The sequence below is a fragment of the Oncorhynchus mykiss genome, chromosome 23 (genome assembly GCF_057628025.1).
Source record: "Oncorhynchus mykiss isolate SJ-2025 chromosome 23, ASM5762802v1, whole genome shotgun sequence".
Classification (NCBI taxonomy): Eukaryota; Metazoa; Chordata; class Actinopteri; order Salmoniformes; family Salmonidae; genus Oncorhynchus; species Oncorhynchus mykiss.
Genome location: NC_143044.1, coordinates 52574857 through 52599871, shown reverse-complemented (window position 1 = coordinate 52599871; position 25015 = coordinate 52574857). Strand labels below are relative to the sequence as shown.

Here is a 25015-nt window from a genome sequence, read left to right as displayed (position 1 = left end):
ACTGGCCACCCCTCAGAGATTGGTTCCTCTCTACCCAGTACAGCCAGAAGAGGACTGGTCACCCCTCAGAGCCTGGTTCCTCTCTACCCATACAGCCAGAAGAGGACTGGCCACCCCTCAGAGCCTGGTTCCTCTCTACCCAGTACAGCCAGGAGAGGACTGGCCACCCCTCGGAGCCTGGTTCCTCTCTACCCAGTACAGCCAGGAGAGGACTGGCCACCCCTCGGAGCCTGGTTCCTCTCTACCCAGTACAGCCAGAAGAGGACTGGTCACCCCTCAGAGCCTGGTTCCTCTCTACCCAGTACAGCCAGAAGAGGACTGGCCACCCCTCAGAGATTGGTTCCTCTCTACCCAGTACAGCCAGAAGAGGACTGGTCACCCCTCAGAGCCTGGTTCCTCTCTACCCAGTACAGCCAGAAGAGGACTGGCCACCCCTCAGAGCCTGGTTCCTCTCTACCCAGTACAGCCAGAAGAGGACTGGCCACCCCTCAGAGCCTGGTTCCTCTCTACCCAGTACAGCCAGAAGAGGACTGGCCACCCCTCATAGCCTGGTTCCTCTCTACCCAGTACAGCCAGAAGAGGACTGGCCACCCCTCAGAGCCTGGTTCCTCTCTACCCAGTACAGCCAGAAGAGGACTGGCCACCCCTCAGAGCCTGGTTCCTCTCTACCCAGTACAGCCAGAAGAGGACTGGCCACCCCTCATAGCCTGGTTCCTCTCTACCCAGTACAGCCAGAAGAGGACTGGCCACCCCTCAGAGCCTGGTTCCTCTCTACCCTGTACAGCCAGAAGAGGACTGGTCACCCATCAGAGCCTGGTTCCTCTCTACCCAGTACAGCCAGAAGAGGACTGGTCATCCCTCAGAGCCTGTTTCCTCTCTATCCAGTACAGCCAGGAGAGGACTGGTCACCCCTCAGAGCCTGGTTCCTCTCTACCCAGTACAGCCAGAAGAGGACTGGCCACCCCTGAGAGATTGGTTCCTCTCTACCCAGTACAGCCAGAAGAGGACTGGCCACCCCTCAGAGCCTGGTTCCTCTCTACCCAGTACAGCCAGGAGAGGACTGGCCACCCCTCGGAGCCTGGTTCCTCTCTACCCAGTACAGCCAGAAGAGGACTGGCCACCCCTCAGAGCCTGGTTCCTCTCTACCCAGTACAGCCAGAAGAGGACTGGCCACCCCTCAGAGCCTGGTTCCTCTCTACCCAGTACAGCCAGAAGAGGACTGGCCACCCCTCAGAGCCTGGTTCCTCTCTACCCAGTACAGCCAGAAGAGGACTGGCCACCCCTCAGAGCCTGGTTCCTCTCTACCCAGTACAGCCAGAAGAGGACTGGCCACCCTTCAGAGCCTGTTTCCTCTCTACCCAGTACAGCCAGAAGAGGACTGGCCACCCCTCATAGCCTGGTTCCTCTCTACCCAGTACAGCCAGAAGAGGACTGGCCACCCCTCAGAGCCTGGTTCCTCTCTACCCTGTACAGCCAGAAGAGGACTGGTCACCCCTCAGAGCCTGGTTCCTCTCTACCCAGTACAGCCAGAAGAGGACTGGCCAACCCTCATAGCCTGGTTCCTCTCTACCCAGTACAGCCAGAAGAGGACTGGCCACCCCTCAGACATTGGTTCCTCTCTACCCAGTACAGCCAGAAGAGGACTGGTCACCCCTCAGAGCCTGGTTCCTCCCTACCCATACAGCCAGAAGAGGACTGGCCACCCCTCAGAGCCTGGTTCCTCTCTACCCAGTACAGCCAGGAGAGGACTGGCCACCCCTCGGAGCCTGGTTCCTCTCTACCCAGTACAGCCAGAAGAGGACTGGCCACCCCTCAGAGCCTGGTTCCTCTCTACCCAGTAGAGCCAGAAGAGGACTGGCCACCCCTCAGAGCCTGGTTCCTCTCTACCCAGTACAGCCAGAAGAGGACTGGCTAACCCTCAGAGCCTGGTTCCTCTCGAGCCAGTACAGCAAGAAGAGGACTGGCCACCCCTCATAGCCTGGTTCCTCTCTTCCCAGTACAGCCAGAAGAGGACTGGCCACCCTTCAGAGCCTGTTTCCTCTCTACCCAGTACAGCCAGAAGAGGACTGGCCACCCCTCATAGCCTGGTTCCTCTCTACCCAGTACAGCCAGAAGAGGACTGGCCACCCTTCAGAGCCTGGTTCCTCTCTACCCAGTACAGCCAGAAGAGGACTGGCCACCCCTCATAGCCTGGTTCCTCTCTACCCAGTACAGCCAGAAGAGGACTGGCCACCCCTCAGAGCCTGGTTCCTCTCTACCCTGTACAGCCAGAAGAGGACTGGTCACCCCTCAGAGCCTGGTTCCTCTCTACCCAGTACAGCCAGAAGAGGACTGGCCAACCCTCATAGCCTGGTTCCTCTCTACCCAGTACAGCCAGAAGAGGACTGGCCACCCCTCAGAGCCTGGTTCCTCTCTACCCAGTACAGCCAGGAGAGGACTGGCCACCCCTCGGAGCCTGGTTCCTCTCTACCCAGTACAGCCAGAAGAGGACTGGCCACCCCTTAGAGCCTGGTTCCTCTCTACCCAGTACAGCCAGAAGAGGACTGGCCACCCCTCAGAGCCTGGTTCCTCTCTACCCAGTACAGCCAGAAGAGGACTGGCCACCCCTCAGAGCCTGGTTCCTCTCTACACAGTACAGCCAGAAGAGGACTGGCCACCCCTCATAGCCTGGTTCCTCTCTACCCAGTACAGCCAGAAGAGGACTGGCCACCCCTCGGAGCCTGGTTCCTCTCTACCCAGTACAGCCAGAAGAGGACTGGTCACCCCTCAGAGCCTGGTTCCTCTCTACCCAGTACAGCCAGAAGAGGACTGGTCACCCCTCAGAGCCTGGTTCCTCTCTACCCGGTACAACCAGAAGAGGACTGGTCACCCCTCAGAGCCTGTTTCCTTCCTAGGTTCCTACCTTTCTAGGGAGTTTTTCCTAGCCACCTTGCTTCTACACCTGCATTGCTTGCAGCTTGGGGTTTTAGGCTGTGTTGCTGTATAGCACTTTGTGACATCTGCTGATGTAAAAAGGGCTTTACAAAATACATTTGATTTGATTTAGACCTGGGACATCAGGTGGGTGCAATTATTATCAGGTAGAAGAGAAAGCCATCAGAGCTCAGGACCTCCAGGCACAGATTGCATTACCTAATACAGTAATACAGTACACCTGTTGCCCTCCACCACTCCTATTCCTGGTTCAACAGGCCAACTATGTAAAGAGAACATAGTTGTAGTGTTTTCTACCTAAAAACCTGCCACAGCTACACATAATATTATCCCACCGCTGCCACCAAATGTTTCACTGAATGAGCTTATCGTCAATAGTTTTTTTCTCTCCCAATATTGTACCCAAGTTAAACCTCCCACATTTAGAGTAATATCATGATACTGCTGTTACCAAATGCAGCATTCAATTCTATTCATATGAATACTTAAGAATGTTATACTACAAAAAGACCTCTCCTGGGAAATATGTTTGAAGCTACAATCTAGTATTTGTTCTTAAGGAAAATAATTAGTCACACCACTTGTTTTGGGTTTTGGTAAACAGCTGAGGGCTGGGGAAATGCATACAGAACAAAATATCGTGCGTGTTTCATGAGTTGAAATAAAAGATCCCAGACATTTTCCATATGCACAAAAAAATGTTAGTGAGCATTTCTCCTTTGCCAAGATAATGAATCCACCTGACAGGTGTGGCATATCAATAAGCTGATTAAACAGCATGATCATTGCACAGGTGCATCTTTTGCTGGGGACAATAAACTAAAATATGCAGTTTTGGCACACAACACAATGCCACAGATGTCTCAAGTTTTGAGGGAGTGTTGAATTGGCATACTGACTGCAGGAATGTCCACCAGAGCTGTTGCCAGTTAATTGAATGTTAATTTCTCTATCATAAGCCGCCTCCAATGTCATTTTACATAATTTGGCAGTACATCCAACCAGCCTCATAAGCGCAGACCCTGAGTAACCACGCCAGCCCAGGACCTCCACATCATCTGAGACCAGTCACCCGGACAGCTGACAGAACTGTGGGTTTGCACAACCAAAGAATTTCTGCACAAACGGTCAGAAACCGTCTCAAGGAAGCTCATCTATATGCTCGTCGTCCTCACCAGGGTCTTGACCTGACAGAACTTCGGCATCATAACTGACCTCAGTGTGCAAATGCTCACCGTCGGTGGCCACTGGCACACTGGAAAAGTGTGCTCTTCATGGATGAATACCGGTTTCAACTGTACCGGGCAGATGGCAGATTGATGTCAATGTTGTGAACAGAGTGCCCCATGGTGGCAGAGGGGTTATGGTATGGGCAGGCATAAGCTACGGACAACTAACACAATTGCATTTTATCGATTACAATTTGAACGCACAGAGATACTGTGACGAGATCCTGAGGTCCATTGTTGTGCCATTCATCCACCACCATCACCTCATGTTTCAGCGTGATAATGCACGGCCCCATGTCACAAGGATTTGCACACAATTCCTGGAGGCTGAAAATGTCCCAGTTCTTCCATGGCCTGCATACTCACTAGACATGTCACCCATTGAGCATGTTTTCGTTGCGCTGGATCGAAGCGTGTACGACAGCTGTACGACAGTGTTCCAGTTCCCACCAATATCCAGCAACTTCACACAGCCATTAAAGAGGAGTGGGGCAACATTCCACAGGCCACAATCAACAGCCTGATCAACTCTATGTGAAGGAGATGTGTTACGCTGTATGAGGTAAATGGTGGTCACACCAGATACTGACTGGTTTTCTGATCCACGCCCCTACTTTTGTTTTAAGGTATCTGTGACCAACAGATGCATATATGTATTCCCAGTCATGTGAAATCCATAGATGATGAATATATTGTGATTTACTGATATCCTTATATGAACTGTAACTCAGTAAAATCTTTGAAATTGTTGAATGTTGCGTTTATCGCAGATTGTAGCTTTAATCTGTGGAATAGTCATGGTTGACTTGGAATTTCCACTACTGTATATTCCAAACACCACCCACCTCTTTTTAACATATTCAGGGCCTGCTTTTCAAGGTATAACTTTGTTAGCATCTGTTACTTATGTGTACACTGAGTGTATAAAACAGTAAGAACACCTTCTCTTTCCGTGACATAGACTGACCAGGTGAATCCAGATGAAAGATACAATCCTTTATTGATGTCACCTGTTAAATCCACTTCAATCAGTGTAGATGAAGGGGAGGAGACAGGTTAAAGAAGGATTTTTAAGCCCTGAGACAATTGAAACGGATTGTGTATGTGTACCATTCAGAGGGTGAATGGGCAAGATAAAATATGTAAGTGTCTTTGAGTGTAGTATGATAGCAGGTGTTAAGCACACCGTTTTTAATGTGTCAAGACTGGGTTTTTCACACTCAACAGTTTGCCCTGTGTATGAAGAACGGTCCACCACCCAAAGGACATCCAGCCAACTTGACACAACTGTGGGAAGCATTAGAGGCTGTTCTAAGGGAAAAATGGGTTGCAACTCGATATTAGGAAGGTGTTGCTAATGTTTTGCACAGACAGTGTATGAGTCAATTATACAGGGCATTGTGTGTTTCTTAAAATATCTATAGTAATGTAAACTATGTTTGAGGAGAGGGCTGATTCTTTTTAGACTTTCTATTCATATTTGCATTGTATTTGTATTTATTATGGATCTCATTAGTTACTGCCAAGCAGCAGCTACTCTTCCTGGAGTCTAGCTAAATTAAAGCAGTTACATACAATTAAGAAAACATTATATTGCATTTCATCACACTTTTCACAACACATTAAGTGGATGCCCTCTGGCCACTACCACATATCTACAAGACAAAAGACATGTGTACGTGGGTGTATAGTGCATATGTTATCATGTGTGTGTGTGTGTGTGTCTCTTCACACTCTTCACACTGTTCCAAAAGTGTATTTTTATAATTTTAAAAAATCTGATTCTACTGTTTGCATGAGCTACTTGATGTGGAATAGAGTTCCATGGAGTCAGGGCTCTATGCCAGGGTTCCCCAACTGACGGCCTGTGGGCCAAATCTGGCCTGCCAGCAATATTATCAAATTAATCATGAATATTTTTGTTCTTTCAAAAAAACATTAAAAAAAAAAATCTTGGACCTGAGATTCAAAAAGTCCAAAATGCCCAAGAAGGAAGTGACCCTACCTAAATAATGCAAAAGTTACATTTTAACTTGGATGCAGGAGACAGTCAACTAATAAAGCAGGCAGCGGACCATTTTTTTTAGATGCTGAAATGTAAAGCTGCAACCACAGCGCAATCAATAGGAGGTGAACAGCGCCTGGTGCTGAAAATATAGATAACTTCTTCTGCAAGTGGCACCAAGAAACAGATGGAGAAAAACTACACCAGTCGAGTAATTCATTTCAACAATAATCTTCATTTGAATTTGATTTTACAAACAACAAGAGGGCTTAATTGGGGTCTATTTCTTCTGAGCGAAGGCCCATATAAAATAACTTAACTGTTATTAAAAAGAAAACAAAATGGCCTAATAGAAGTGCTATTTGTATTCATTTATTAGGCCTACGTACAATTGCAACTGGCCAAAAAGGTGGAATCCTACTAAAAAGAATAATGTAAAGAAAAAAAAAGGTGTTTTCATTGTCTGAATGCCTGTATCCTTGTACCGGGAGTCTCGGGATAACCTGCTCCTGTAACAACTAAACAAACATTATACATGTACCACCTAATAGGATTTTGTTTTATTTTGTGTACGTGTGAGTTAAGTTTTGTTTTGTCCTCTAAATTGGCCGTCCCATTCAACAGTACAATGAATGTCATTGTTAGTGTTGCTGTCTTTTTTATTAGATTTTTTTATTGTAAAATAATAAACATATTATTTTAAAAAAAAAGTTACTTACTTAATGGGAAAAGTTTCCCCTCGTGCACGATCTTGTAGATGTCGGGTGAGAGGGATGTGATTTTGAGTCCTCGATTGACTAACGTGAAAGCAGGTTCCTGTCGTGAGTCTTCATTACGTTCATAGAGGAAAAGGAGGACTCGCAGATGTAAGTCAGTCCAAACATTGTTATCACATAAAAGGCACGTTTATTTATTGTCCTGTATTCCTCTGAGCATGCCAGCCACAACGCACACAAGGACTCAGCACTCCTGAGCGCATCCCTGATTTGGCTCAATGTTTGGAATTAAAATCAGCTCAGTTTGAATTGCGGCCTCATCCAGGAGGGTATCATTTTCTTAGCAAGGGAGGAGAATTCCCCACCTGGGCGGACTGTGAAAGGATCATGTAGACACGCAATTACAGTGAGGGGTTCTGTACGTTTGCCCACTGACAAAGAAATGATCAGTCTATAATTTTAATGGTAGGTTTATTTGAACAGTGAGAGACAGAATAACAACAAAAAAATCCAGAAAAACACGTCAAAAATGTTATAAATTGATTTGCATTTGAATGAGGTAAATAAGTATTTGACCCCCTCTCAATCAGAAAGATTTCTGGCTCCCAGGTGTCTTTTATACAGGTAACGAGCTGAGATTAGGAGCACACTCTTAAAGGCAGTGCTCCTAATCTCAGTTTGTTACCTGTATAAAAGACACCTGTCCACAGAAGCAATCAATCAATCAGATTCCAAACTCTCAACCATGGCCAAGACCAAAGAGCTCTCCAAGGATGTCAGTGACAAGATTGTAGACCTACACAAGTCTGGAATGGGCCACAAGACCATCGCCAAGCAGCTTGGTGAGAAGGTGACAACAGTTGGTGCGATTATTCGCAAATGGAAGAAACACAAAATAACTCTCAATCTCCCTCGGCCTGGGGCTCCATGCAAGATCTCACCTCGTGGAGTTGCAATGATCATGAGAACGGTGAGGAATCAGCCCAGAACTACAACTTCACCGCATCAAAGGGACGATGGACGGGGCCATGTACTGTCAAATCTTGGGTGAGAACCTCCTTCCCTCAGCCAGGCCATTGAAAATGGGTCGTGGATGGGTATTCCAGCATGACAATGACCCAAAACACATGGCCAAGGCAACAACGGAGTGGATCAAGAAGAAGCACATTAAGGTCCTGAAGTGGCCTAGCCAGTCTCCAGACCTTAATCCCATAGAAAATCTGTGGAGGGAGCTGAAGGTTCGAGTTGCCGAAGGTCAGCCTCGAAACCTTAATGACTTGGAGAAGATCTGCAAGAAGAAGATCTGCAAAGAGGAGTGGGACAAAATCCCTCCTGAGATGTATGCAAAACCTGGTGGCCAACTACAAGAAACATCTGACCTCTGTGATTACCAACAAGGGTTTTAGAATAACAGAATGACAACAAAAAACCGCATGTCAAAAATGTTATAAATTGATTTGCATTTTAATGAGGGAAATAAGTATTTGACCCCTCTGCAAAATATGACTTAGTACTTGGTGGCCTCTCACTGTTCAAATAAACATACCATTAAAATGATAGACTGATCATTTCTTTGTCAGTGGGCAAACATACAAAATCAGCAGGGGATCAAATACTTTTTTTCCCTCACTGTATATGTAGTTTACAAACCTGGTGGAGAAGTTGTCCCTCAGCTGCTTGTTGAAATCTCCCATCACCTCTGTGACAATGCTGCGGCCTGGTACCTCGTTTCTTCAGTGTACTGAAGTGCAGTAGCCTTCCAGGTGACAAGTATAAATCCAACAACTCAAGCTTCTTGGTAAAGGCCACAAGTTTTCCCTCTTCCTTGTAACTGCAGATTTAACCCGTTTAAGTGACAGAATGTCAGCCAAAAATGCTACATTAGAGAGGAATTCCTCAATTTCCAGAATACGAAGGTGGTCAGCTGCTGCCCTCATTTAGCTTTTTCTGACAAACTCCACAACCTGGTCATGCAGCTCACGGAATGGCTCTAGAGCTTTTCCTTTACTCAGCCAGTGCACGTTGTTGTGAAGCAGGAGACCATCGTGGATGGCCTCCTCTGATTCTGTCACCAGCTTGCGTTTCCTTTACTCAGCCAGCGCACGTTGTTGTGAAGCAGGAGATCATCGTGGATGGCCTCCTCTGATTCTGTCACCAGCTTGCTTTTCCTTTACTCAGCCAGCGCACGTTGTTGTGAAGCAGGAGACCATCGTGGATGGCCTCCTCTGATTCTGTCACCAGCTTGCTTTTCCTTTACTCAGCCAGCGCACGTTGTTGTGAAGCAGGAGACCATCGTGGATGGCCTCCTCTGATTCTGTCACCAGCTTGCTTTTCCTTTACTCAGCCAGCGCACGTTGTTGTGAAGCAGGAGATCATCGTGGATGGCCTCCTCTGATTCTGTGACAAGCTTGCGGAAAAGATGGTGTTGTGTTGCCTGACGTCCCCCTGACCAAGTTGATTATGTGCATTACTTTATCCATCACATCTTTTAGCTCAGCGCACTGTGATGGATGAGACAATGCAAGCCATTCATTTGTGGGGCGATTTCCTTCAACCTGCTGCCCAGGCCCCGTGTCTGCCCACCATAGCAGGAGCCCTGTCGGTGGCCACAAAGTTGACTTTTTCAAATGACAAGCTATGCTGCGTAAACAATTCTTCCAGCTTTGTGAATAGGATATCCCCGGTGGTGTGTCCTTCGAGGGGAATCAGTGCCAGTAGCTCTTCTTTAAAGTCATTTCCATGAAAATAACGGACATACACACAACTGTGCTACATCGGTGTTGTCAGTTCTCTCATCAATAGCCAGGAAAGAATGCCCAGCCTGACTGAGCAGCTCCAGAACAATCCTATGGACATCATCTGCCAGGGCACGGACAAGGCGTCTGGCTGATGACGCAGATCGGGACACCTGTTTGACAGACGCAATTATTCTATCCATAGACTTTCAGTAGCCAAATCCTCAAACTGTCACCATGCACTTTTTAAATACCTCCACATCTGTGAAGGGCAAGTTGTGTTTGGTTAGAACCCGGGACGCTTTTAGGGAAGAACGTGTGACCTTCTGTTGTTGGATCAGGCCACGAAGGAGGATTCTGCTGACGTGTTTGTAGCTTGTAGTTAATGCTTCAATATTTCTGTGTTGGGCCTCTGTCTGGGGCGGGAAGGCCACTTTGAAAGTACCATGCTTAGAGTTGAGTTGTTTTCTCTTCGTTAAAGTCTCCGGACTACTTGAGTTGTTTTCTCTTCTTTAAAGTATGTGGACTACTTGAGTTGCTTTCTCTTCGTTAAAGTGTGTGGACTACTTGAGTTGTTTTCTCTTCGTTAAAGTGTGTGGACTACTTGAGTTGCTTTCTCTTCGTTAAAGTGTGTGGACTACTTGTCCTCCAGTTGGTCATTAAAATCTTCATTATGATAATTAATCAGGGTGTAGGAGATGAATGGGTTGTTGTCTATTAGTTTCCTGGCCAGGAACAGGCAGGTTTAATTTAACACAATCCTCTTTGCATACAAAACGAAGGGGGTCAAACTGTCAAGGGGTATACAGAATTCTTCAATGCCAGCCAAAGTCCTGTGTATGTCTAAGGTCCGGTGTGTGTGTGTGTGTGTGTGTGTGTGTGTGTTGTGCTTGCTGCTGTTTGAACACCTGCTAATCTGCATTTCATAAACTGGAGGGGAGCTGTTCAACTTTGTCTGATATAATTTGTACACTGCAGGCTTCTTTCTATTCATAAGAGGGGGTAGGACACTGCAGGCCCTATTCATAAGAGGAGGTAGGACACTGCAGGCCCTATTCATAAGAGGAGGTAGGACACTGCAGGCCCCAATTCATAAAAGGAGGTAGGACACTGCAGGGCCCTATTCATTAGAGGGGATTGGACACTGCAGGGCCCTATTCATAAGAGGGGGTAGGACACTGCAGGGCCCTATTCATTAGAGGGGATTGGACACTGCAGGGCCCTATTCATAAGAGGGGGTAGGACACTGCAGGGCCCTATTCATTAGAGGGGATTGGACACTGCAGGGCCCTATTCAGAAGAGGGGGTAGGACACTGCAGGGCCCTATTCATAAGAGGGGGTAGGACACTGCAGGGCCCTATTCATAAGAGGGGTTAGGACACTGCAGGGCCCTATTCATTAGAGGGGGGGGGGGGGGTAGGACACTGCAGGCCCCAATTCATATAAGGAGGTAGGACACTGCAGGGCCCTATTATTTAGAGGAGGGTAGGACACTGCAGGGCCCTATTGATAAGAGGAGGGTAGGAGGAGAAAGAGAAAATCTAACAGTCATCTCATGATAAATGAGATGCCTCCAGGAGACACCAATTCCTCACCTCGGGCTATGGAGAATATAGAGTACAAAATAGCACCATACTCCCTTCATAAAGCACTACTTATATATGGCTCTACCATAGGGCTCTGGTCAAAAGTAGTTCCCTATGTTGGGAATAGGGTATAATTTGGGACAAAGACATAATCTAATTTTTCCTTTGAAATCACCTTCATGGAGATGCAATTATCCCTAATAAGATACTGATGCTCTGTGGGACACTTTGCTGCAGAGAGGGACCTCGAACAACTGCAATGGTAAACAAGGCTGAGGCAGAAATAGCACCCTATACCTTACGTAGTGCACTACGCCCTGGTCAAAAATAGTGCACTATGTAGGGAATAGGGTGCCATTTAGGATGTTATCAAGGTGTGAAGTGGGTTCCAGTACCTGGCTGTCTATCTGAATAATGAGAGGAAGAATGGGGAAGAGACAGGAAACACGACCGCTGACCCAGGAACACAATAACACTGTGACCAAGACTAGGAATATCTTATCTTTCACTAACTTCAAGTCAGTGGAACTGTCACCTTGTCCCTCACATTGACATGTTGTGATACTGTCCTGTCTTCTAGATGTACACTATTGCAAAACCAAGCTGTATTGTCTGTGTTTCAGCTGTTTTACCAGCAAGGTTATGAACCAAAACCTTGAAAAGACGTCCATACAAAAACATAAAACTGCATCAAAAATTGAAATAGCTGAGGAGCTTTGATAGGTGGATCAAGGATACAGTGACATGAAGTTCAGAGCAAAAACAATACAAATTATTTCTTCACCAGCAACAGACCCTAAATGATTCCTTCACCAGCAACAGACCCTAAATGATTCCTTCACCAGTATTGGAACCTAGATGATTCCTTCACCAGTAATGGATCCTAAATGATTCCTTCACCAGTAATGGATCCTAAAGGATTCCTTCACCAGTAATGGATCCTAATGGATTCCTTCACCAGTAATAGATCCTAGATGATTCCTTCACCAGTAATGGATCCTAGATGATTCCTTCACCAGTAATGGATCCTAGATGATTCCTTCACCAGTAATGGATCCTAGATGATTCCTTCACCAGTAATGGATCCTAGATGATTCCTTCACCAGTAATGGATCCTAGATGATTCCTTCACCAGTAATGGATCCTAAAGGATTCCTTCACCAGTAATGGATCCTAAAGGATTCCTTCATCAGTAATGGATCCTAAAGGATTCCTTCATCAGTAATGGATCCTAAAGGATTCCTTCACCAGTAATGGATCCTAAAGGATTCCTTCACCAGTAATGGATCCTAAAGGATTCCTTCATCAGTAATGGATCCTAAAGGATTCCTTCACCAGTAATGGATCCTAAAGGATTCCTTCATCAGTAATGGATCCTAAAGGATTCCTTCATCAGTAATGGATCCTAAAGGATTCCTTCACCAGTAATGGATCCTAAAGGATTCCTTCATCAGTAATGGATCCTAAAGGATTCCTTCACCAGTATTGGATCCTAAAGGATTCCTTCATCAGTATTGGATCCTAAAGGATTCCTTCATCAGTAATGGATCCTAAAGGATTCCTTCACCAGTATTGGATCCTAAAGGATTCATTCAACAGTAATGGATCCTAAAGTATTCCTTCATCAGTAATGGATCCTAAAGGATTCCTTCATCAGTAATGGATCCTAAAGGATTCCTTCAACAGTAATGGATCCTAAATGATTCCTTCATCAGTAATGGATCCTAAAGGATTCCTTCACCAGTATTGGATCCTAAAGGATTCCTTCAACAGTAATGGATCCTAAAGGATTCCTTCAACAGTAATGGCCTCTGCCTCTGAATCCATCCAAACACCAATAAATCCAACAGCATCAATTCTTTCAAAATCAATTAACACAAAATGTACAGTAATCAGTTCTATGTGTGTGTCTGCGCGCATGTGTGTGTACATGCTTACGCGTGAAAATGTATGTGTGTGTCAGCCATGCTAATGTGATAAAAGATTAGATCATTACTGCAACAGCAACAAACAATGTTACCAAACAACATCTACAGAAGGGGCCCCATGGGGGCCTCGCTGCTTCTTCCACAGGTGTATCATTAACAATGTTCATTTCCATAAACGCTAACACAGTGACAAAACAGAAGAAGATGATTTGCATCACATCAAACAGGTAATAACTAACACAGCGGTCGCTTCCCAAATTTACATTTACATTTGAGTCATTTAGTAGACACTCCTATCCAGAGCAAATTAATGCTTCTGACCAGGGCCCATAGGGCCCTACATATGGAATAGGGTGCCCCATGGGCCCCGGTTAAATGTAGGGCATTATATAGGGAATAGGGTGCCCTATGGGCCCTGGTTAAATGTAGGGCATTATATAGGGAATAGGGTGCCCCATGGGCCCCGGTTAAATGTAGGGCATTATATAGGGAATAGGGTGCCCTATGGGCCCTGGTCAAAAGTAGTACACTATATAGGGACAATGATGTCATTTGGAACACACAGTTAATCAGTCAGCAATCCTCTTCATACAGGATGACAATAACCTCTTCAACCATGCAGGCAAGTGTCTGGTCTACTGTTTGATCATCATGGAGTGTTGTTAAACAGTCAAGTGTCTGGTCTACTGTTTGATCATCATGGAGTGTTGTTAAACAGTCAAGTGTCTGGTCTACTGTTTGATCATCATGGAGTGTTGTTAAACAGTCAAGTATCTGGTCTACTGTTTGATCATCATGGAGTTGTTAAACAGTCAAGTGTCTGGTCTATTGTTTGATCATCATGGTGTTGTTAAACAGTCAAGTGTCTGGTCTACTGTTTGATCATCATGGTGTTGTGAAACAGGCAAGTGTCTGGTCTACTGTTTGATCATCATGGAGTGTTGTTAAACAGTCAAGTGTCTGGTCTACTGTTTGATCATCATGGAGTGTTGTTAAACAGTCAAGTGTCTGGTCTACTGTTTGATCATCATGGAGTGTTGTGAAACAGTCAAGTGTCTGGTCTACTGTTTGATCATCATGGAGTGTTGTTAAACAGTCAAGTGTCTGGTCTACTGTTTGATCATCATGGAGTGTTGTTAAACAGTCAAGTGTCTGGTCTACTGTTTGATCATCATGGAGTGTTGTTAAACAGTCAAGTGTCTGGTCTACTGTTTGATCATCATGGTGTGTTGTTAAACAGTCAAGTGTCTGGTCTACTGTTTGATCATCATGGAGTGTTGTTAAACAGTCAAGTGTCTGGTCTACTGTTTGATCATCATGGAGTGTTGTTAAACAGTCAAGTGTCTGGTCTACTGTTTGATCATCATGGAGTGTTGTTAAACATGCTGCACAGTTCATGTATCTTTGATGGCTTACCTTTTTACATCTAATCAAGACACGATGTCTCTTAATATTCTAATAGAAGCTAGGCAACATGGAGTATGTGCTGTACGGGACATATCCACTAGTAATGGATACATTTCAAGAATTAACAATGGAATTCACAGAGATACATGCTACAGGGATAACAGTACAGTACAAATGGCAGTCATCCTTGGCAGTGGAAATTGAAATGCTTAGCACATCAGACAAATCATCTCACTCTGACCATAGTGCTTACACTAAACATAAATACTTCAGATTCTTATGAGAGGATTTATAAAACATTCGCCAACTCCACTACTAAGTGGAAATCTTTCATTTAAAGCCGTTCTGCTCCACTACTGGTGAAATAAATGGATTCCTCCCTGGCCCCGTCTCCATTTTAACCAGCTAGAACAGAGTTTTGCATTATTCAACAGAAATAAATGGTATCCTATTTTCTACCCTACAGTTCTGAGTCTGGAGTGTATGAATCCTAACACCTTGTTTATTAATTTAGAGGAGGAGGGAGGGTTGTAAGTGTGTAAGTGTGTAAGTGTGTGTGTGTGTGTGCGTGCGTGCGTGCGTGCATGTGTGAGGGTGTGCGCGCGTGTGTGTGTGTGTGTGTGTGTGTGTGTGTGTGTGTGTGTGTGTGGTTGTCCCTCAAGTAGCTTGAGAAGCATGAGGGGAGAGAAGGAAGATGGGAGCAAAGACCGAGGGGAGCGAATGAGGAGGGGAGCCAGGAGAGAGAGAACAGAAAGAAAGGAGAACAAACAGGAGGAGAAAGGCTAGAGGAGAGAGAGAGAACAGAGAGAGAGAACAGAGAGAAAGGAGAACAAAAAGGAGAAAGGCTAGAGGAGAGAGAGAGAACAGAGAGAGAACAGAGAGAGAGAGAACAGAGAGAAAGGAGAACAAACAGGAGAAAGACTAGAGGAGAGAGAGAGAGAACAGAGAGAGAGAGAGAGAGAACAGAGAACAGAGAGAAAGGAGAACAAACAGGAGAAAGGCTAGAGGAGAGAGAGAGAGAACAGAGAGAGAGAGAGAAAAAGAGAGAGAGAGAACAGATAGAACAGAGAGAAACGAGAACAAACAGGAGGAGAAAGGCTAGAGGAGAGAGAGAGAACAGAGAGAGAGAACAGAGAGAAAGGAGAACAAACAGGAAGAGAAAGGCTAGAGGAGAGAGAGAACAGAAATAACGGAGAGAACAGAGAACAGAGAGAACAGAGAGCAGAGAGAAAGGAGAACAAACAGGAGAAAGGCTAGAAGAGAGAGAGAACAGAGAGAACGGAGAGAACAGAGAACAGAGAGAACAGAGAGCAGAGAGAAAGGAGAACAAACAGGAGAAAGGCTAGAAGAGAGAGAGAGAGAGAGATAATACAAAGTGAAAAGAAAGAGTGTGACGATAAATATCAGATGAACAAGGGAGAGAGGGAAAGGGCAAACGACAGGGCGTACAGTAGAGATGGTGAACAGAAATGGCCGAGAAGAGAGGAAAAGAAAAACAGAAACGTGTGGATGTAGCATAATGTTAGACTATGTAAATGTTGATGTGATGGCAGACACACAGAGAAACAGGATGTAGCATAATGTTAGACTATGTAAATGTTGATGTGATGGCAGACACACAGAGAAACAGGATGTAGCATAATGTTAGACTATGTAAATGTTGATGTGATGCAGACACACAGAGAAACAGGATGTGGCATAATGTTAGACTATGTAAATGTTGATGTGATGGCAGACACACAGAGAAACAGGATGTAGCATAATGTTAGACTATGTAAATGTTGATGTGAAGGCAGACACACAGAGAAACAGGATGTAGTATAATGTTAGACTATGTAAATGTTGATGTGATGACTGACACACACAGTAATAGATGTAGATTAGTTTTGTAACACTTGAGAACAAAGACATACAATAATATGAAATAAGCATACATAGAACCTTGAAAACTCCCTCACTGGCCACACCTAAGAGTCCATTCCAGTTATACAGGTTGTTCCCCAGGGCTCTGTGCTGGACCCCCTACTCTCCATTATCTACCCCCCTGCCCATTATTAAAACTGCTTCGTCACCTCATATCTGCATAAGCATGTAATATATGACTTAATCCACGTCAAGGACCACATTGGAAATAAGTGTTGTTTCACGCTTTAATGTGTCACCCTCTTGGATTGTAGATTTCTATTAGTGGTTGGCAACAATATTGATAATTCAATACCATATTGATATTGTTAGATATGGACATGAACGATGCATGTCGTGATATTGTTTTATCCTTCCTAGCCTTTTACCCAAAATCAAACTCACCAAGTGGAGGTCTCTGCAGGTTGAGTTGTTGCTGCACATGTTGCTGGCACAGTCGTCGATGTCTTGCTCACATCTCACACCAGCATAGCCAGGGTTGCACAGGCAGTAGAACCCATCTACCACTAAAAAGAGAGAAATATGTCAATTAGGTATAACTTACAATGTACTATGGATGGATTTGATAGTACATTTCTCTACCTATTCACCCTCTTTCTCTACCTATTCACCCTGTCTTTCTCAACCTCTCTCTACCTATTCACACTGTCTTTCTCTACCTCTCTACCTATTCACCCTGTCTTTCTCTACCTCTCTCTACCTATTCACCCTGTCTTTCTCTACCTTTCTCTACCTATTCACATTGTCTTTCTCTACCTCCCTCTACCTATTCACCCTGTCTTTCTCTACCTCTACCTATTCACCCTGTCTTTCTCTACCTCTACCTATTCACCCTGTCTTTCTCTACCTCTACCTATTCACCCTGTCTTTCTCTACCTCTCTCTACCTATTCACCCTGTCTTTCTCTACCTCTCTCTACCTATCCCCCCCTCTCTTTCTCGATGAAAGCCTGGTCATGTGCTTCCTCTCTCTCTTGATCTAGTGAAGCCAGCATAGTAAATGGACCTGAAAAGGGAAGTGTGAGAGAGAAAGAACTGTTACAAATGTGTCGATTTCAGTGCACCATGTCAGAAATTAAAATCTCCCAGGGCTAATAATCCAATTCCTATTTCTTATTTTCTCTTTATTAATCATTGATGATGTTAAAGAGAGATTCATCGCCATCTCCTTTTCTTACCAAGTCTGTCTCCCAAATGGCACCCATAGGGCTGTGGTCAGAAATAGTGCACTATGTAGAGAATAGAATGCCATTTGGGACAAAGACCACCACAACAGTAGTACACAGTCAGTGGCAGTGACAGGGGTAATTGCGACGGTTCTTCCAGGGGAGTGAATTTATTACAACCCGTAGCCATGGGTCCTTCATTATCCCAAAGATTTACCATGTAATCTATGCTGTCACTCTGTCTTTGGTGTGTGTAGCTGCTATTACTCTCATTAAATGATTTAGGTCATGGGTGGCAGTGGCATTACTCATCCCAGCTGATGGGGCTAGTTGGATGGGGCTGGGTACTGGGGCTGGGTAACTGGGGCTGGGTAAGTGGGGCTAGGTAACTGGGGCTAGGTATATGAGGCTGGGTGGCTGGGGCTGGGTAACTGGGGCTAGGTATATGAGGCTGGGTGGCTGGGGCTAAGTGGCTGGGGCAGGGTGACTGGGGCTGGGTATATGAGGCTGGGTGGCTGTGGCTGGGTAACTGGGGCTAGGTATATGAGACTGGGTGGCTGGGGCTAGGAATATGAGGCTGGGTGACTGGGGCTAAGTGGCTGGGGCTGGGTAACTGGGGCTAGGTATATGAGGCTGGGTAGATGGGGCTGGGTATATGAGGCTGGGTGGCTGGGGCTGGGTATATGAGGCTGGGTGGCTGGGGCTGGGTATATGAGGCTGGGTGGCTGGGGCTGGGTAACTAGGGCTGGGTGACTGGGGCTAAGTGGCTGGGGCTGGGTAACTGGGGCTAGGTATATGAGGCTGGGTAACTGGGGCTAGGTATATGAGGCTGGGTGGCTGGGGCTAGGAATGAGGCTGGGTGGCTGGGGCAGGGTGACTGGGGCTGGATAACTGGGGCTAGGTATATGAGGCTGGGTAACTGGGGCTAGGTATATGAGGCTGGGTAACTGGGGCTAGGTATATGAGGCTGGGTGGCTGGGGCTAGGAATGAGGCTGGGTGGCTGGGGCAGGGTGACTGGGGCTGGGTAACTGGGGCTAGGTATATGAGGCTGGGTGGCTGGGGCTAGGTAGCTGGGGCAGGGGGCCTGGGGCTAGGTTTATGGGGCTAGGTGACTGGGGCTGGATGGATGGGATTGTGAGGAGCTCTGCTCTCCCTGGTGACTCCATGTTTGGTTGGTGTAGCTGAGCTCCAGGTCTCTGATATCTCTGGTGACTCCATGTTTGGCTGGTGTAGCTGAGCTCCAGGTCTCTGCTATCTCTGGTGACTCCATGTTTGGTTGGTGTAGCTGAGCTCCAGGTCTCTGCTATCTCTGGTGACTCCATGTTTGGTTGGTGTAGCTGAGCTCCAGGTTTCTGATATCTCTGGTGACTCCATGTTTGATTGGTGTAGCTGAGCTCCAGGTCTCTGCTATCTCTGGTGACTCCATGTTTGGTTGGTGTAGCTGAGCTCCAGGTTTCTGATATCTCTGGTGACTCCATGTTTGGTTGGTGTAGCTGAGCTCCATGTCTCTGCTATCTCTGATGACTGCATGTTTGGTTGGTGTAGCTGAGCTCCAGGTCTCTGCTCTCCCTGGTGACTCCATGTTTGGTTGGTGTAGCTGAGCTCCAGGTCTCTGATATCTCTGGTGATTCCATGTTTGGTTGGTGTAGCTGAGCTCCAGGTCTCTGCTATCTCTGGTGACTCCATGTTTGGTTGGTGTAGCTGAGCTCCAGGTCTCTACTATCTCTGGTGACTCCATGTTTGGTTGGTGTAGCTGAGCTCCAGGTCTTGAAGGCCAGCCTGTGAGCCTGGAGGGACACGACCAGCCACTCGGTCCCTTCTGCTCTCAGGACCACTCAAGCCAACTGTCCCCAAATAAAGGCATCTGCATCCTTCCCAGCCGAAACAGTTTGGAAGAGTTTGTGCATATATTATCATTACATTTTCTGACGTTTTTTTTCCCGGCTGTTCAGGCAGACTACATTTTTTTTGGAGGCAAGCCGAAGTCGGTAACCGAAGTCTATGACCCTTCATCAGTGATTGGTCAACAGTAGGGATTCTTCAATTAAGTATTTGTTGTCATTCAACGAGAGACGACTCATTTTCATGTAAATTCTTTCATTGAGAAATTTGCACCAAACATCTTAGCTAGATGTAAAATTGCCTGACTAAGATCTCCTAGGCAAAAACATCAACATTAAATTAATGACAGAATTATTGAGTTATCTTCAACTATTTTAAAGAAGTGTATACTGGCTACGACGTCTCAAAATGGACAAACAGTACCATTGCTGCTTTTTTCTTGTTGTTCAAGTGAAGGTCTTTTAAGGGAGTACACGAGCGAGCACACTCGTTCAGTTGGCCTAGCCGACTTGAAGCATGCTGAAGCCGTACAGCCTCCAGGGGGGCTTAATGTTGTTTACATTAAGTACCCAGGAGAAAAGCCTGAATGCTTCCCAAATGACACCCTACTCCCTATTCCGTGCACTACTTTTGACCAGGGCCCACAGGGCTCTAGTCAAATGTCTGCATTATATAGGGAACAGGGACGTACCACTTATGACAGTCTTACTGTCATCTTTATTACAACTTTTGAATACTGTTTTTAATGCTATAATATCCTCCTGAGACCCAGCAATTAAGTTGTTTTTGGGCAGTAAGATCCGCCCCTTTTTTCCCCATTTTCGCCGAAAATGACATAACAAAATCTAACTGCCTGTAACTCAGGCCCTGAAGCAAGGATATGCATATTCTTGGTACCATTTGAAAGGAAACACTTTGAAGTTTGTGGAAATGTGCAAGGAATGATGTAGGAGAATAACACAATAGACCTGGTAAAAGATAATACAAAGAACAAAAAAAGAAATCTTTGAAATGCAAGAGAAAGGCCATAATGTATTATTCTAGCCCAGCTGCAATTTAGATTTTGGCCACTAGATTGCAGCATTGTATGTGCAAAGTTTTAGACGGATCTAATGAACAATTGCATTACTTTACAAAATGTTGTATCAAGACTGCCCAAATGTGCTTAATTTGTCTATTAATACCTTTTCATGTTCAAAACTGTGCACTCTCCTCAAACAACAGCATGGTATTCTTTCACTGTAATAGCTACTGTAAATTGGACAGTGCAGTGAGATTAACAAGAATTTAAGTTTTCTGCCAATATCAGATATGTCTATGTCCTGGGAAATGTTCTTGTTACTTACAACCTCATGCTAATCGCATTAGCCTACGTTAGCTCAACCGTCCCGTGGAAGGGACACTGATCTCAAAAAAGTTTTTAAGAGAATATTCTGGGCCCGGGGCTTCCCAAAAGTATCTTAAGGTTAAGTTCATCGTTAGAACCTTCGTAACGTTGCACTTGTAAACACTCGTAATCTAACGTCTACCTCATACCACTTGTAGAACAGCTAAGTGCGTCCTTAGATGTTTTTTTGTTGTCCTCCCGTTGTCAAGCCACCCTATATTGGCGGCACCATAGTGGTGCACTAAGGTGGTGATAAGCTCAGCCATTCTGGATGGAGGCTATAGTGCCTGGAAATACCATGACATTGCTAAAGGAGTCAAACAACTTTGCCAGCATTATCACGTCGTCGAGTTTACTTTAGACGGATGGCAATGTTGTAACTCTTTATCAGCTCTCATTGACGATGCATTGAGTAGAATGCTCAGTTGGGCACTAGTCCAAAACGAACGTTCAAAACTATTTTGTGACGAAACATGTGACCTATGAATAGACTATAGGCCTTCAATCATATTTAAATACATCTCATGTTCAATCAATGTAGTTCTATTTTACTCCTTGTAGAGGCTCCTGTCTGTAATTTGTCTCAACATATTTCTTGTTCAATCAATGGAGTTCTATTTTACTCCTTGTAGAGGCTCCTGTCTGTAATTTGTCTCAACATATTTCTTGTTCAATCAATGGAGTTCTATTTTACTCCTTGTAGAGGCTCCTGTCTGTAATTTGTCTCAACATATTTCTTGTTCAATCAATGGAGTTCTATTTTACTCCTTGTAGAGGCTCCTGTCTGTAATTTGTCTCAACATATTTCTTGATGTGTAGCATAACGATGTGCCAAATCTTGATTTAGCACATTATTATAGAGTAAGCATTACAATAAGCCACCTGACTATTTGCAGCCATAGGTGATATCTATCTAGGAGCTGATCCGTTGTCAGCATTGTAGAATAATTCTAATGTTAAGGTAAGATTTGAATGGAGAAAGCTGATCCGAGACCAGATTTGATTTTGATTTGATTTGATTTGATCCGAGACCAGTGTTTCCTTTCTTTTGATCCTATCAGTATCGACACATGCCTCAACGATGCACTTAGCGAACACTCGGAAGCCTAAGTTCCATCGCTATTGGGAAGCCGGGCCCTGGACTTTTCAATGATATCACGTGTGGGGGTATCGCCTTGATAATTTATTCTTTCTGGTTCTTTAAAATGGCTACCATCCCCGTTAGCACATTTTATGGTAAGTGTATATTTCTGTAATTAGCATTTTTTGTGAGTTTGATATTCAGATTATTTCTAAAAGGCCAATATCGCAGGAATAGTTTGATGAGTTTTCAGAGCAGTGTGATAATTTTTTCATATTAAATAAGAGCTTGTTTTTTTACCTTTATGTAGTGGACATCAGGATGTTTATAAATGTCCTCTGTAGTGGACATCAGGATGTTATTAAATGTCCTCTGTAGTGGACATCAGGATCTTATTAAATGTCCACTACAGAGGACATCAGGATGTTATTAGATGTCCTCTGTAGTGGACATCAGGATGTTATTAAATGTCCTCTGTAGTGGACATCAGGATGTTATTAGATGTCCTCTGTAGTGGACATCAGGATGTTATTAAATGTCTTCTGTAGTGGACATCAGGATGTTATTAAATGTCCTCTGTAGTGGACATCAGGATGTTTATAAATGTCCTCTGTAGTGGACATCAGGATGTTATTAAATGTCCTCTGTAGTGGACATCAGGATGTTATTAAATGTCCTCTGTAGTGGACATCAGGATGTTATTAAATGTCCTCTGTAGTGGACATCAGGATGTTATTAAATGTCCTCTGCAGTGGACATCAGGATCTTATTAAATGTCCACTACAGAGGACATCAGGATGTTATTAGATGTCCTCTGTAGTGGACATCAGGATGTTATTAAATGTCCTCTGTAGTGGACATCAGGATGTTATTAAATGTCCTCTGTAGTGGACATAAGGATGTTATTAAATGTCCTCTGTAGTGGACATCAGGATGTTATTAAATGTCCTCTGTAGTGGACATCAGGATGTTATTAAATGTCCTCTGTAGTGGACATCAGGATCTTATTAAATGTCCACTACAGAGGACATCAGGATGTTATTAGATGTCCTCTGTAGTGGACATCAGGATGTTATTAAATGTCCTCTGTAGTGGACATCAGGATGTTATTAAATGTCCTCTGTAGTGGACATCAGGATCTTATTAAATGTCCACTACAGAGGACATCAGGATGTTATTAGATGTCCTCTGTAGTGGACATCAGGATGTTATTAAATGTCCTCTGTAGTGGACATCAGGATGTTATTAAATGTCCTCTGTAGTGGACATCAGGATGTTATTAAATGTCCTCTGTAGTGGACATCAGGATCTTATTAAATGTCCACTACAGAGGACATCAGGATGTTATTAGATGTCCTCTGTAGTGGACATCAGGATGTTATTAAATGTCCTCTGTAGTGGACATCAGGATGTTATTAAATGTCCTCTGTAGTGGACATCAGGATGTTATTAAATGTCCTCTGTAGTGGACATCAGGATGTTATTAAATATCCACTACAGAGGACATCAGGATGTTATTAGATGTCCTCTGTAGTGGACATCAGGATGTTATTAGATGTCCTCTGTAGTGGACATCAGGATGTTATTAAATGTCCTCTGTAGTGGACATCAGGATGTTATTAAATGTCCTCTGTAGTGGACATCAGGATGTTATTAAATGTCCTCTGTAGTGGACATCAGGATGTTATTAAATGTCCTCTGTAGTGGACATCAGGATGTTATTAAATGTCCTCTGTAGTGGACATCAGGATGTTATTAAATGTCCTCTGTAGTGGACATCAGGATGTTATTAAATGTCCTCTGTAGTGGACATCAGGATGTTATTAAATGTCCTCTGTAGTGGACATCAGGATGTTATTAAATGTCCTATGTAGTGGACATCAGGATGTTTATAAATGTCCTCTGTAGTGGACATCAGGATGTTATTAAATGTCCTCTGTAGTGGACATCAGGATGTTATTAAATGTCCTCTGTAGTGGACATCAGGATGTTTATAATGTCCTATGTAGTGGACATCAGGATGTTATTAAATGTCCTCTGTAGTGGACATCAGGATGTTATTAAATGTCCTCTGTAGTGGACATCAGGATGTTATTAAATGTCCTCTGTAGTGGACATCAGGATGTTATTAAATGTCCTCTGTAGTGGACATCAGGATGTTATTAAATGTCCTCTGTAGTGGACATCAGGATGTTATTAAATGTCCTCTGTAGTGGACATCAGGATCTTATTAAATGTCCACTACAGAGGACATCAGGATGTTATTAGATGTCCTCTGTAGTGGACATCAGGATGTTATTAAATGTCCTCTGTAGTGGACATCAGGATGTTATTAAATGTCCTCTGTAGTGGACATCAGGATGTTATTAAATGTCCTCTGTAGTGGACATCAGGATGTTATTAAATGTCCACTACAGAGGACATCAGGATGTTATTAGATGTCCTCTGTAGTGGACATCAGGATGTTATTAAATGTCCTCTGTAGTGGACATCAGGATGCTATTAAATGTCCTCTGTAGTGGACATCAGGATGTTATTAAATGTCCTCTGTAGTGGACATCAGGATGTTATTAAATGTCCTCTGTAGTGGACATCAGGATGTTATTAAATGTCCTCTGTAGTGGACATCAGGATGTTATTAAATGTCCTCTGTAGTGGACATCAGGATGTTATTAAATGTCCTCTGTAGTGGACATCAGGATGTTATTAAATGTCCTATGTAGTGGACATCAGGATGTTTATAAATGTCCTCTGTAGTGGACATCAGGATGTTATTAAATGTCCTCTGTAGTGGACATCAGGATGTTTATAATGTCCTATGTAGTGGACATCAGGATGTTTATAAATGTCCTCTGTAGTGGACATCAGGATGTTATTAAATGTCCTCTGTAGTGGACATCAGGATGTTTATAATGTCCTCTGTAGTGGACATCAGGATGTTATTAAATGTCCTCTGTAGTGGACATCAGGATGTTATTAAATGTCCTCTGTAGTGGACATCAGGATCTTATTAAATGTCCTCTGTAGTGGACATCAGGATGTTATTAAATGTCCTCTGTAGTGGACATCAGGATG

At 44.5% G+C, this 25015-nt stretch overlaps 1 pseudogene; it reads right to left on the bottom strand.

Annotated features, from left to right (window-relative positions):
• Window positions 1–25015, bottom strand: part of LOC149972630 (delta and Notch-like epidermal growth factor-related receptor) — a 40002-nt pseudogene that overhangs the window by 9258 nt on the left and 5729 nt on the right.